The following is a 15,242-nucleotide window of genomic DNA, read 5'->3' on the forward strand; positions in this document are numbered from 1 at the left end:
ATGTGGCAGGAGGGCCTTCCAAAGCTAGGAGTAGTAATTAATCTGATTTAATCTTTTGATCGATTGACAGGACTAACATTTATACAAAAATGTCACAATTGTCACAGAAGTGTAAAGATATAACCTTGAAAAACCAAATTAGACAGTTGGTTGCTATTTATGGAGGATTTATAATTAACAAAAAAAGAAGAAGAAATCCGTCCAGGCAGGAAAAACGTGGCACAAAGACGGGCAGCTTTCGGGGGACGCTTTCTGAAACGATCTTTTGGGGCCCCAGATGCGGCGTATCCCCGAGCCGGCGCTCCGATGTCCCAGCATGCATTGCAGATGTGGGTCAACTGACATCTGTTTCTCACTGCCGCCTGGGCTCGGCTCAACCCGACCAGCCTGGCTGCCATATTCATCCTAATAACCTCTCCCATAATCACCAGGGATTATTCTAATATTAGTGAGCGCACACACCCACACACACGCAGCGATGCTCTGATTAAGGTATAGTGCTCCATATGGTTTTTTGGAGGCTTTTGGGGAGGATTTGTGTGTTTTTAGCCTTTCAGTGAAAAGCTAGGAAAAAACCAGCTTAGCGAGAACTAAAGGGAGTCGCTGCGTAAATAATATTAGAAAATAGCCTCTGCAGAGCAGGTCAGGCTGGGTGAGAGTTTGGACCCGAATCCAAAACGGACGGATTACGACGATGTGGGAATCAGGAAGAAAGACGCTGCAGGGGGCTTCAAGATGGAGCTGCACCACAAAAAACACCAAATCTGGTTTCTAGTGCAAACATCTAGAAATAAGACAAAACAAACCAAAGACGAGTAAATTACCCGAAAACTGTCCAGTAAGAGTAACTGATCAAACGATCAATCATTTCATATTTCAAAATTACATCATCAGATGGACCAAAATATAAAACTAAACGGAAATGCTGGTATTGACAATAACTCATAAAAGTAGCAAAAAATAACAAAATCAGGCAAAATTATTTTTTACACAGTGTGTCAATAAACAGCTTATGAAACTTCAACACAAACTGCAGGTGTGTGTCTGTCTGGTGGATTTTTGGTTAAAACGTTAGTTTTTCATTCAGTGGGTAAAAAATCCAGAAATTTCACTCAAGAGTAGAAATACTTCATAATAAAGTTACTCAAATTACAGCATAGCAAAAATACTCCTAACAGAACATTTTCTCAAAAGTTACTCAAGTAAATGTAACTAGTTACTACTAAATGTAACTACTACCTTATATATCTGACCCTGCCAGATATATAAAAATTGCAACATTATTTTCAACACTATTAATGAATTACTGACTTTAAATAAGCTCATATTTCCAGTTGAAAAGTTAGTTGCAAGTTAGTTTTGTCTTATTCCAAGTGTACGAAGATATTAGCACTAAAAATACTTGGCAATATTCTGTGCTTTTGCAGTGCATAATGACAGATTATGAATAGATGGAGGGACGTTATTGTTCAATCTGGGATTTTCATCCAAAGTTATTCAGCATTTCTTGAGTTTTTTCATTTCAAATATTTTCTCTCTCTTTCTCAACAACAAACTCCAGAGAGTTTGGATGGAAAAGTTTCACTAGATTTTTTTATTACACCAAAGATAAACAGCAGCTTTCAGCTTCTATGCAGCACAAATCTGGAACAAACCTCCAAAAAACTGCAAAACATCCGAAACACTGAGGACCTTGAAGTCGGACCTAAAAATGAAATGTGTTTACAATAGTCTAATTTATTTTTATGCGACGAAAGGGGCAGATTTCATAAGTTTATGCTTCTTTTTGCTCCTTTTCATTCATAATTTTTAGTTCCTACATGAACTACTCATATTTATTGAGTGAATAAAATGAAAAATAAAACGATAATTAAATCAATTAAGGAAGGAAATTTATGTGATGGAATGAATGCCTACAAAAAAACATTTTTATGAAAAAAATGAGAAAAGTTAATAAAATAATCAGGATTTTCTAGATTTGAAACACTTGCAGTTGAGATGTTTTGTTTTTTTTTCTTTTGTCTAAATGTATATGTCTGCATGGATAATGTGGCCTTTATACCATACTCTGTAAAATGTGTGATTTGTTTGTGTTTCTACTGAAAATGTGAGTAAAAAGTGGAATAATGATAATAATAATCTCTGTGTGCCTTTCCTCTCTAAAATGTCTGTTTGTGGAAGAACATGCCTGCGTGTGTTTATGACTCTCAGTGGGGTTGAACGGCTGGTGGGTTCTTCTCCACACACAGACACACGAGCATGCACAGTGGGCTCCCACTGCTGACATTCAACATTATTCTTTGCTGCATTTGCATCTGCAGTCGCCATGGTGACCTTGTTTATGACCGAAACCCCGTCCTGCTGACAAACATGCAAAATATCCCAGACAAACAGGCATGTTGGATCAGCCCAGGTTTTGTTCGTCACGTTTGGGGTTGAGATCGATTAAAGCTTTTAACCGACTTAATTTCAGGGTGTTTAAAGGACAGAAAAAGAAACATTTGCTGCTAAATTATTGACTAAATAAACATATGAGCTCAACAACAAAGACACTTATTGTTTTCATCTCTTATTGAAGTTATTTAACCATCAGATTAGTTCAAAGTTAATGTTTCATGGATCTTCTTTAGAAAAAAGGACTATGGACACTGACGTTAGCATTAGCTGCCACATGTTAGCATTGAGATGCTATTTTAGGCCAGCGAAGTGGCTTTGTTGTCCTTTGTTGATGTTTACAAGTGAAATTAACGCGTTACCTAGGTAACAACAGCAAACAGAATTTTTAGAGTCTATTCGATATTTGTTAAGCAGACCTGTGGAGACTCTGTTGCAGTAATCACTGCGACTAAAGATAAACGCATGAATCTGTTTGGGACATTCGTCCTTTAATCGTGGAAATGTTCCTCAGGTGATAGAAGGCAGACTTTGTAACCATTCTTATGTGGCTCTGAAGGTTCAGGCCAGAGTTCAGCCTGATCTCTGGTTTCTATCTGTAATAACTGAAGCTGTGCGTTGACAAAAGTATTATGTAGGTACATGATAGGAGGGGACCAAGGACTGAGCCTTGTGGTATTCCACATGTGAGTCTACTCGTTCCGATGAGAATTCACCAATTTACACAGAGAAGTTTCTTTTCTTTAGGTAAAATTCAAACCAATTAAGCACTGGGCTGAATTAGAGACTGTGACCCAGGTAGCTGCTTCAATAAAATGTCATGGTGCTAGAAGTGTGGTTCTGAAACAAACTTTTTACATTTTTGTTGTAAAACGTTTAGAAAACCATGTTTCACTTCTATGTACAACCATATTGCTGGTCTATAGCTCCAAATCCCAATAAAAAAATAAAATGTGAATAACTTTGAGGCGCTGCTCCATTGTAATCTCAATCTCAGAGCAGTTGGTGTGGATGGATTCAAACCCGTCACCCACCTAATCACCTCCTGGATGGATGGATAATGACATTTGTTGAGGCTTCCACTCAACCTGCCCAGGGTGAAAGGTCAATCTGGCTGCTTCTCCTGCCATACAAACTGAATCTGGTGTAAAAATGACCTAATGATCGACAGGAACTCAGGGATCCAAAGCAGTAGGAGGCTAATGCTGCTTCTCCGTGGTGTGTGCTGCGTTTGGGTGTAGTGCAGCACGCAGACAGCTTTCTCATGACCAAGGAATCTGTTATGCAACATGTGAGCGGACACTAATCTCGCCAAACACCCTGCTGCTCCTGGCCACCTCTCGGCACAACAAACCTGCCGGCCATCTTCCCGGCTACGCACCCAGGTGGCCTTAATGGGTTTAAGAGCAGACGGAGCTCCTCGGCTCTGCTGGCCAGACCTGAGCCCTCCTGCACATGAAGACGCATCAGAGGTCAGGCCGCCACATGTGACCACAACGGTGGCCGGTTTACAGTCAGATACATAAAACTTTGAGACATTTTTTGTTGTCGTTTCATTACCATTTGTAAAATACGGCAATAAATCAATAGGTTTCTTAAAATTTATTTATTCTGGATTCTGGAAGATGTTTGTGTGAACTTTGACCTCTGTAATGAATGTTTTAGTGCTGTGTACAACTGTTCACAAGGCTACCTCTGCAAAGCATTACTCTACCTGATGGCGTATGCTAATTGGCTTCCAACTGGTGTAATCTACAGCAGACGCACGTGCGCACTCAGATTCACCTGCAAGCAAAAATATTCACACCGCTTCAACTTTTCCATGTTTTCTCACGCTGGCACAAACTTCAATGGACTTTATGGATTTTATATGCTAGCCAGACCAATGTAAAGGTTTCATTTAGTCTGTACAAACTGACTGTCCATCTACAGATTGAGACTTTTGCCCATTTTTATTGAAAAAAATAACTCAAGCTCAGTCAAGAGTAATTTGATTTAGGGCTCAACTTCAATATGCACGTTATAGTATCTCTAGCTGCAGTGATGAGCACCGCTATCACAATGTTAGCTACGCTAAACCTAAACCACTACACATAGCATGAGTTCCACTGGATCAACATGATATTTATCAGAAGCTAGTGCTAAAACGCTAGCCACAATTATGCACTTAATTCTGTTGATTTAGCAAATAAAAAAAAAATAAAATAAAATTCTGGATTGAAATGTGACAAAAAGATGGACAATACTTTTGCAACCACAGGTTTTGCCTGAAATGCAAAGCTGAAGTGTAGAGTTCATTTCCTTTATTAAATTTGACTAAATATTAATGATATATCTATAAAATGTTGGTTTTAAAAAACAATCCAAGTTCAGCTCACTAATTAGCAGCTTATCGTTGTTCTGCAGAGCAAAGCCTCTTTCCGATTACATCCCACTTTGAAGATGGGAGTGGAACTAAGCTGGTGTTCGATGTGTGGGAACGTGCAACGATCCAAACTTGCAGGGCAAAATCACCGCAGAAGGAGCGTTTAAAAGTGGCCTCTTATCAGTGACAGTTCTGGCTTATTTCATATCTGCCCATAGCGTTATTGTGACAACTTTGATGTGCTGCGAAGCCTCAGGCCCCTCTCCACATCCACGGCTGCAGCGCTGACGCACAATAAACACACTGATAACGGGGCAATCTGCAACTGTGTTGGAAACAAATAACACGGCGGTCCTTACAACACTTCTTTTGTCAGGGTTTGGTTCTGGATTCATGAGCCGAATGAAACAATTGGTTCCAGATTGAGGCAGACTTCTGCTCCCCCCAGGGGGACGGTTTAAATATATCGGAGCAGAGAGGCAATTCTAACAGTAAATGGTGAGAAAGCAATCGAGAAAAGAGGAATGAGTGAAATGGAATGAATTTCAACCCTGAGCGGTGTGGGAATGTTTGGGGAGAACGGACACAAAGATGAACCAGCAGGAAAATAAACCAAATATCAGCGATAAGAAAGAAAACAGTTATACGATAAACTCTGGAAGGGTTTGATGTACCAAACTAAATATATTTATCTAAATACATGCAGTTTGACATGATTAAGTATGTTTTTTTTCACTAAATAGAAATATTTATTAAAAATCTCTGACCTGGGTCACTTTACATCACTACAGTCGTGAGAGAATTCGGATACCTGTTTACATTTCAAAATAAATTCATCGTAAATAAATTTTAAATCTTATTTTCTATTCATCTCTTAAGAATATATGAATTTATTTCAAGTGAACTCTAGAAACGTATCCATTCATCGTCTATTAGTACACCTACATATCCTAACAGGAATGCGGCGCGGTGGTGCCGATCTCCAGCAGTCATTTAGCATTAGCTTCTAGTAAATAGCATGTTGGTATTGTGTTTGTATTTTAGCATTAAATAACGCATAGCATGTAGTAAATAGTAAATAACGCATAGCATGGCATTTTCGTGCATGCCAACCTCATGATATAATAATCTGGAGTACGTTACTTTAGTGTCAGCATCCAGTAAATACCGTGTTTGTGTAGCGCTTTACCATTAGCTTTTGCTAAATTCCATATTGCTATGGTGCTTTAGCAATAGCTTCTGGTAAATACCATGTTGTCATGTTGTTGTAGCCCTTAGCGTTAGCTTCAGTCAGGTGTAGCCCTTAAGAATTAGTTTCTGGAAAATACCGTGTTGGTGTAGCGCCGTAGCATTAGCTTCCGTTACATATTGTGTCAGTATGATGCTTCAACATTAGCTTCCATTAATTAATGTACATGTTTAGCTCTTTAGCATTTGCCTCCGGTAAATGTCATGTTGGTTTAGTGCTTTAACATTAAAGCGCTAAACTTTAATGTTTGGCGCTAATGTACCGTGCTACATAGCAGAAGCATGGTACATTAGCTTCTGCTATGTAGCATGCTTCTCTAGTATTTGCTACCATTAAATACCAATTTGGTGTAGCACTTCATTGTTAGCATCTTGATTTTTACTTTAGTGTTAGCTCAGCTAAGGTTTGAGGTAGCAGTGCCCTTCAATGTTAGCCATCAGTTGAAATCAGGTGTACTGACCCAGGAAAACACTTAAAACATGCAGGACGGTTTGTTTTGAGGGCCAGAAACAGCAGTAGAGACGTGATAGACGAACTCGTCAGAGAGAGGAAGGGGACATGTTCTTGATTTTAGTCTCTTCAACACAAAACCCTCTTAACAAGCGAGTGCTTCATTCTTGAGAGGGTGTAGCTAAAATGACCTGGAAAGGCTTTGGCTACGGTCCAGCTGCCTTCACGCTAACACACACACACACACACACAGTCCTCATCTTGGGTGATTACATAGCCTTTCAAACTCATTTACACACACAAGCAATCAAGCTGAAAACTAATTAGTTACAACATACACAAACAAGCACACACTGACACTTACACTCACACCTACAGGCATGAAGAGAGCATCTATAGAGCAAGCACAAGAGAAGTGGAACAATGCAATAATTCACACACGTGAACCACAATCATTTCCACATTCAGACTTTAAATGTTCTGATCGTTCTAATAATCTGTAGTATTTATTAAAGGAAGGACAGATTCCCAAACTGACCTGATCACTGCCAGACCTCTAGAAAGCACTTAAACAGGTCCTGCCTCACATCATGAAGTATGTGCTAAGGTTTTCCACAAATGGAGAAAACCTTACCAAAATTACTCCAAGACTGACTCATCCAGGATCTACGAAGATCCCAGAGCAGCAGTTGTAAGAACAAATCTGCTAAATGTGTTTCCAGCTTCTCTTGAGCTCATTAGATAAAAAAAAACAACAAAAAAACACTTTAAGTGCAAAGACACTTTATTTTGAATTGTGATGTTTTCAACAACCTTTTCACACAATGCTTCAAAAAGGGTTGATGGAAACAAAGCTAGAGTCAAGAAACCACAAAGCTTCTTAGCAATTGTCGCTGCTGGTTTTTTTCCCTCAATAAATTAAATCATTTGAAAACTGGTTTTGTATTTATTCTTGCCATCTTTGATATTAGTGTTAGTTTGATGGTCTTGAATACTTAAATGATGATGATGAAAGTGTTTTTTCCCCTCTCGGCCTTCCTCACTAGATCAGTTAATCATGTTTGTACAGCACATTCCAGCAGTAAGGCAGTTCAAAGTGCTTAGAAAATGCAAAAATGAAAAGTCATAAAAGAAGCACCATAGAGTCAACAATTGAAAAAACATTAACAAACAGCAACTCTAACCGGGTGGGTTTAGCATTGAGTTAAAGGAACTCAGTGTTTCGGCTGCTTTGTAGTTTTCTGAACGGTTGTTACAGATTTGTGGTGCACAGAAGCTGAACGCTGCTTCTCCATGTTTGGTTCTGTGGATGCAGAACCAGAACATGAGCGGTCTGGAAAGTTGATACGAGTTCTGCATCCACAGGTTTGGATCTGGATCTGCAGGAAGGAGGCTGGTGTCAACTGGGCGTCCATTCAAGGCGCTGTGTGTGTGGGTGTGCATGTGTAGGGGTGGGTGTGTGTGTGTGTGTGTGTGAGAGAGGGTGGAGACAGGCCAGTTGTTGTGTCCCAGAGTCTTGTCCCCAGGCTATCTGACACCTCTTCCTGTTTGGACATCAGGCCCCTCAGGACTCACACAGCTGTGTACCAAGCTAGCTCCGTCGCTTGTTTTAAGTCAATAATTCCTTAATATTGATGAAAAAGTATGAGATCTACTGGCAGATAAATCCACTTATAACAATATATTTTTCCCAAATTGAAATAATCTGCTAATGAAACTAGAACCTTTTCATCAATATTAAAGAATTATTTATTTAAAACAAGTTCCTATATCTTGCTGAAAGGTAATCTATTTAGTTCTGTCTTATTTCAAGTGCACAAACATATTTGCACTAGAAACATTTTGTGTTTTTGCAGTGAAACTGCCATTTTTGTACTTCCATTTATGTTTCTACTGATTCTAAAAACAGCTGAGTGACCCCAGCAGAGTTCTGCCCGTTACCTAGCAACCCCAGCAGAGTTCTGCCCGTTACCTAGCAACCCCAGCAGAGTTCTGCCCGTTACCTAGCAACCCCAGCAGAGTTCTGCCCATTACCTAGCAACCCCAGCAGAGTTCTGCCCGTTACCTAGCAACCCCAGCAGAGTTCTGCCCGTTACCTAGCAACCCCAGCAGAGTTCTGCCCATTACCTAGCAACCCCAGCAGAGTTCTGCCCGTTACCTAGCAACTCAAGCCGAGTTCCATCTCCTTGTTCAAATCTAACAAAATTGGCGTCAAATGTTTGTGCAGTAAATGTTTTGTTATAATATAATTTAAATGATATTAATGAAAAAAGTTTCCAGAAGTCATCATCAATATCTTCTAAGCAAAAGCAGCAGAAACGAAGCAGTAGCAGCTTCTCTGGATTTAAAGTGAGAGGGCTAAAAGAAAAAAATTTTAGCTCCAAAACACACTACTCGTATTTTTACCCCACACACACCGCTGGACTCAGAGAGTCGGTACTCATGCTGGAATATGTACCGTATCTCCCACCAGAGATTTCTGCTGTTTCAGAAAACAGAAGTCCTCCACACCACCAGGGGGAGTCTGGAGTTGCTGCCTTCATACTATATCATAAAAAACATGAAGTATGACGCACCTTTCTTTCTTCCTCCAACTTTCGTCTGGTAAAAATTATGATTATTTACTGAGGATCTGTTCCCAGATTACCTGGTCGTTGACTCCCCCTGGTGGTCTGGAGGATTTCAGTGTTGTAGACTGAGTTTGTAGTTTTTCATATTTACTTTGTTTATTTCCTGTGTTTGCAGGATTTTGTTTGTGGTTTCATTTGCACCGTTTTTCTGTTGCATTTGACGTTTTTGTGTTTGTTTTCATCCATTCTGCCTGAGTTTGGGATCTTTTTCAAAAAACAATTGGCAAAAACGTTGGTTTCTAGATGTGAAAAGCTGATAGAAACAACCTGAAACACCTGCAGCTGTAGGAGAAACGTGATGAGGTTAAATGTGTGATATTCTCATTCCTTCCTCTGCACAACTCTGCACTGTTTTGTGCTGTTCTAACATTAAAGTACAATAAAACACTTTGATTGTGGTGAAACAGTGTGAAATCGCTTTATTTGCATTATTGCGTTTGTGTATGCTCTTGTTAGTTTTGTCTGAAACAGAAATTTCTTCTGACTTCACCTTGTTGTTGCGGCTGCAATGACAAGGTGAAGAACGCAGCGAATGAATGTAAAGCAGTTGCAGCATCCTTGAGTTTGATGACTCAACAATAAAGCATGGAGACAAAAAAAAGACAAAACAAGGTCTCAAGTGGGCTGAAATGTCAGATTTCTTTTTGTCTACCAGCCAGAGCTTCTGTTGGATAAAACAAACTGAATGTTTGTCTTCACACAGCGTTCGCATACTTGATGACCGCAGATGATCTCGTCTTCTTGGCAGCACATTAAATGCTGAAGGAATGTAATGCAATAAAGTGCAAGAAGCAACAATCTCCCCTGTTGTTTTGATTGCCAGGGCAACGAGTTCCTCCCTGGGCAGTGATGGCAAAACCAGCAGCTTCTGTCAAACGAATCGAATCAAAGACAAACCAGAACCATATTTACACAACTGCTGAAGTTCAGCACAGATAAACTCAAACCTGACACTGGAAAAGCAACTTCAAACTCAAGAAGTTTCAGTTTCCTCATTAGTTTTTATAATTTTGTAATAATTTGTGAGTATGCCTCCTTATTTTATCTAAGCCCCGCCATTTTCTTCCTATGCATTTCTGATTGATTCTCATCTCCCCTAAGTGCTCCATCCCGGTTTTCTCCCACCGAGATACATTTCTCATTGCTCTCAAGTATTTCAGCATCTAAAACCATATATTTAATTCAGAAAACAATTTTTACTGCAAAATTATTGAATAAATACACATATGAGCTCTACAACTGATATTTATAGGCTGTTTTCACACCTGACAGTCCAGTAAACTTGGATCAACTGGGGACCAAAGTAAGAACATTTGTTCCATTTTCAGCTGCTGCGGTTCAACTTCACAAACGATCCAAACCCTTTAAGCAACCAGTTCCCCTACTGGCCTGTGGGGGCGCTGCACCAAGAACCACTAAATGAAACAACACGAAACCTCTGAAGACACTGAGAGCAACTTCCTGCTTCACCAAATGGAAACAGAAATGAAGGCGTCAGATTTTAGCGGTTGGAGGATTTCTCGTTAGTCTTTAGCTAAAGACCAGGAGACATTTCTACTGCTATCGCTAGGCTAGCACGTTTGTTTTGGTTGTTTACCTAGCAAGCTCACCAAACAAAACGGACTTTCAAGGCAGCTAAACTGGAGTTGGATTAAAGTGGATTAAACAGAGCTGGTGTGAATGCAGCCTGAGTTTTTAATCTGTTATTCAGGTTATTTAATCATCTGGTCGATGCACAGTTCGTGTTTCCAGAGTTTCAGGAACTTCTGATCATTCGTGGAACTTCTTTAGAAATGTGGACTGTGGAAGCTGACATGAGCGTTAGCGTCTGATTGAGATGCTATTTTAGGCTAGCATAGCTTTGCTAATAGGCTAACTCCTTATAGCACAACTTGAACACAACAGTAGTCTAATCCAGCGTCCTGTCAGATCGGTTTGCTGTCGGCTGTTCGTCAGATTTCCAGGTGTATCAAAAACAAAACACAAAGGTTCCTGCCAGAACTTTTTATGTAAAAATGTGTTAAAATCTATGTTTATTTAAAACCTAAGTTTGATTTGAGTAAACCTGAGGAAGATGAGGGGTCTTGTCTTCACCAGACCCTGACAGATGAAGGAGAAGCGCGCCCTTTTCTTTCTCTGCCGGATTGCAGTGTTTACCCTCTTACTCCACAAATACATGCTAACACCGCAGATCCTGCACACGAAAACACGGAGGAGGCAACAGACATGTGTTGTGTACGCATGATTTCAAACATATAAATACACGCCCGTATCGATCCAGTTCGCTCAGCTGGCCTGGCCCTGCGCTGAGTGTTTGCTGGTGCTGAGGTCTGCACCCATCTGCTCCTGTGTGTGTGTAATCTGCCTCAGACAGGCTACAGCGCTTAGAGGGGCCAGACTGCAAACACTGCGCTGGGATGAGACACCTGCCACAGGGCTAAGACCGCAGCCTTCACACACAAACACACACCCAGATGGAAGAGGCCACCGTTACCAGCGACCAACGTGCGCTCACGTGTCGCTTTAAAATTTAAAAATATCCCACATTTTTCCTAATTGGTTTGCATTAATCGACGGCGTCGTATTTAGAGAGCTCTTGCTGAAGACGGAGAGAGGAATGAAAAAAAATCTCTGCTTATCCTCGTCTTGAAGTCTAGCTTTGAGCATCTGCTGTCAGGGTGTCACGTCTGAATTTAGCAAATGCCCAGGCACGAGGTGGCTGCGTTCTAAACGCCCAACGCTCAAAGGAGTGTCTGTCGTGCCGCGGCTCCGCGTGCCAAATCAGAGCTGGCTAGGAGCTCCCTATAGGCGAACAGATGGCCATTACTATCATTTATAACTTATTAGGGCCTATAATCCTACCTGCGTCAAACACGCCCCAGCGCCTAGAGCTGCCTTTCTCTTTTTTTATTTAATTTTCTTTAAACTCTCCAATGTGCCAGATAAGTATCTGTCACGATTTATTTATTTTTTATTATTATTATTTGATTGACACATATGTGCAGAGATAATATGATGTAGGGTTATTTTTCCGCTAAATCAACAGCCAACAGATTGCCCCACGATGGCGAAGAGCTGGAAAGTGATAGCAGTGGATGGAAAACGCAGGAACAACATGTGGTGTTCGATCATTCTCACCAACTGTACAGGAGAATCAGACTCTTCTATTTATTTTCATAACATTGCTCTGTTGTTGCTGTAATCACTGGACTAATAGGCAGCTCTCCTCCTGGAGTCATATGCTGTGAGCCGACCGCTCAGGATTTATCCAGGCATGAGAAAAGGATTTACCCCTTTCTTCTGTTTCTGAAATGTTTCAGATCATCAAACTCATTTTAATATCAGCTAAAGATAACCTGCAGTGGGCGCCGATGACTGTGCCAAAGCTGTGCTAACGCTAAAGCAGGAAGGATAAATATCAGTTCTGCTAACGATGAAGCATCAACTCAGCATTTAGTGGAAGCTAATGCTAAAATGCTACACAAACACAATATTTATTGAAAGCCAAAGCGCTATACCAACATGGTATTTAATGAAAGCTAAAGCTAAACAGCTTAACTAACACAATATTTAATGGAAACTAATGTTAAGTGCTTAACTAACATCATGTCACAGAAGCTCAACTAAACTAACTAATACAGTATTTAGTAGTTCAACTGAAATTTTACAAATCAGCCAAGTAAATTAGCTCTTTAGAACTAAAAAAATAAATTTAGGGGAAGCTAAGTACACTAATTGTAATCAAAGTTAGCGGAAACACGTATGAGCTAATTAAACATTTTTTTCTCCAGCATTACTTTGCTAGTGGCAGTCTGGCCATCACTGATGACCTGAGTGAATGCAGGATGCAAATATTCATAACTTTATTTACTAAACAATTAAGAAAAGTTATTTCTGAGTTTAATGTCACTTCTCACATCCAGGCTAAAAACAGAGCCTGACCAGCAGCATGAAGCAGGTCAAAGGATTTCAAAAACCATCACATGACGCCCCAGTCTAAAGAACTACAACAACAGACTGACATCTACCCGTCTGGAAATGTTTCTAAAGTTTTGGGACGTCAGCGAACCCCAGAGAGAACCAACAAACAACCAAAGATGCTGTGAGCTGCAGTTGATGATGTAAGAGACACAAGTTTATATACATCTACTGTATATCTGGTGCTATGAACATCAATTTGATTAGAGGCTGAGATCTGAGTTGGGTCGAGTTTTTTTTAGTTTGGTGGGTTTTACTTTGTTTTTGGGCTGGAAACTGTCAGTCAGATCTGGCAACCCAGGTGGCAAACCCAGTTTTCATGCTGTTTTGAAAGTTTTTTGACTTTCCTTAGTATTTACCTTGGTTATCTTTGTGTTAGATGTGTCTGACGGTCTGTAGGGAGAACAGTTTTTCGCATCCTGCCGGGTTTCTGTCCGTCCTCCCACTTCATCGGTCTCTCTGTCTGGCTCCATGGAGCCAATCGGCAGCGATGCCTCACACTTGCCACCCAAGCAGGTGTGGGCATTGACGTTTCTGCTGTGAACAGGCTGCATCTGTCATGTGGCAAAGAAGAAATAGCACCAATCAATGTCCGCCGTGGACAAACACACACACACACACAGACGGAGACACACACTGCTGCTGGAAACGAGGCCGATTGATCGGATATCATCGCCTCCAACACGCCAAGGCCAGAGTCGCCCTCGAACCTTCAACTGCACCTCCACGCCGTCGCCATTTTGAAGCAGCAATGTTTCAGTGGCCATTTTGTGTGGCGCTTCAGCTGGGGATGCCACATGGTGCCCCAACACGCACACACACACACACACACACACTAAACAGCATCATTTGTGACCGTTTGGATGACAGACAAATAAACGGGCAGACAGAGAGACAGAAGGAAGGCAGATGACCAGCTTTGATGAGTTTTATGGGGATGTGTGCAGGAAAGACGGACGGACAAATGTTGGCAAACAGACAGACAGACCGACAGCGTGCGTGTGTGTGTGTGTGTTTGAGCGGATGTCAGACCAGGTTGTGTGTTCCTGCAGTGGCAGAGATGAGAGAGAGAGAACAGGAAGCTGCTCTCCTGGAGACAGATGGACTGCCATGCTGTGGACACACACACACACACACACACACACAACGGAGCAGCCAGAGAGGGAAACACACTCCGCCATGCTGGTCCATGATGGACGCACAACTGGGAGAAAACAGGTGAAAACGACGGAAAGTTGGTTGAAAACGTCGGCGGGCGCCAGACAGCAGGTCTGGACGATCAAACACAAATGTTTTTACAAAAATGTGATTTTTTTTTGTTGCCTGATTGTTCATGATACACATAAAATTCACCGCATCGTATTTGGGCCTTTGTACAAAGAACGAAGGAAAAGAGAGGAGAAAATTTCCATCAAAATATCTCAGGAGATTTTTAGAATAGAAAACAAAAACTGAAATTTGAAGAGTTTGAAAAGTTGCAAATTTTCAACCTTTGGAGCTCAGAAATTTCCTTGTTTTTTCTAGGAAGTTTCTGCAAAAAATCTCAAAATTTCTGAGTTTCTGAGCATTTTTTTTTCTAGAAAATTCCTGAGACTTTCTGGCAGAAATTTGCTCTTTTTTGACATACATGTTTTTTCTAGAAAATGTTCTTTAAAAAAAAAAAAAATATATATATATATATATATATATATTTTTTTTTTTTCAGTTTGAAAAGTCAAAAATGTGCAAGAACACCTGAGATTTTGATATTAGTTTCAGAAATTTTCTAGAAAAATCAATTAAATTTATCAGTTTGAAAAGTAAAAATTTGCTACAAAACTGAGAAATGCTGAGATCGATCTCAGCAAAATTCTAGAAGAATCAAGCAATCTTTTGAGTTTGAAAAGTCAAAATTTGATAAAATGATTTTATTTTTTTTCATTCACACCTTAAATACGTTACTTTTCTGTTAAAAATATGGCCGAAATAGAATTATAGCGCTAAAAGTGGAATCTGGAGCGCATCAAAAGCCTAAATTAGTTCCACATATGGGTTATTTTGGGGAGGAAAGATCGGATATTGGTCGTATTTTCCCGCTGCGAGCGCTAATGAAGGAAATGAGTTTGAAAAACTCATTACAAGTTTCTATGCAGAAGCTAAATACCTGAAATGAAAACGCCGCGTCGTCGACGAGACG

At 40.4% G+C, this 15,242-nt stretch overlaps 1 long non-coding RNA gene across 3 annotated transcripts in view; it reads right to left on the reverse strand.

Moving 5' to 3' along the window:
• The window catches only part of LOC114134738 (uncharacterized), a 76,882-nt gene that overhangs the window by 49,317 nt on the left and 12,323 nt on the right, over window positions 1-15,242 (reverse strand). For all 3 annotated transcript variants that reach the window (XR_003593452.1, XR_003593451.1, XR_003593450.1), the window contains exon 2: window positions 13,426-13,620. This is a non-coding gene — a long non-coding RNA (uncharacterized LOC114134738). The remainder of the gene's footprint in view (window positions 1-13,425; window positions 13,621-15,242) is intronic.

Source organism: Xiphophorus couchianus, chromosome 19, assembly GCF_001444195.1.
Source record: "Xiphophorus couchianus chromosome 19, X_couchianus-1.0, whole genome shotgun sequence".
Taxonomy (NCBI): domain Eukaryota; kingdom Metazoa; phylum Chordata; class Actinopteri; order Cyprinodontiformes; family Poeciliidae; genus Xiphophorus; species Xiphophorus couchianus.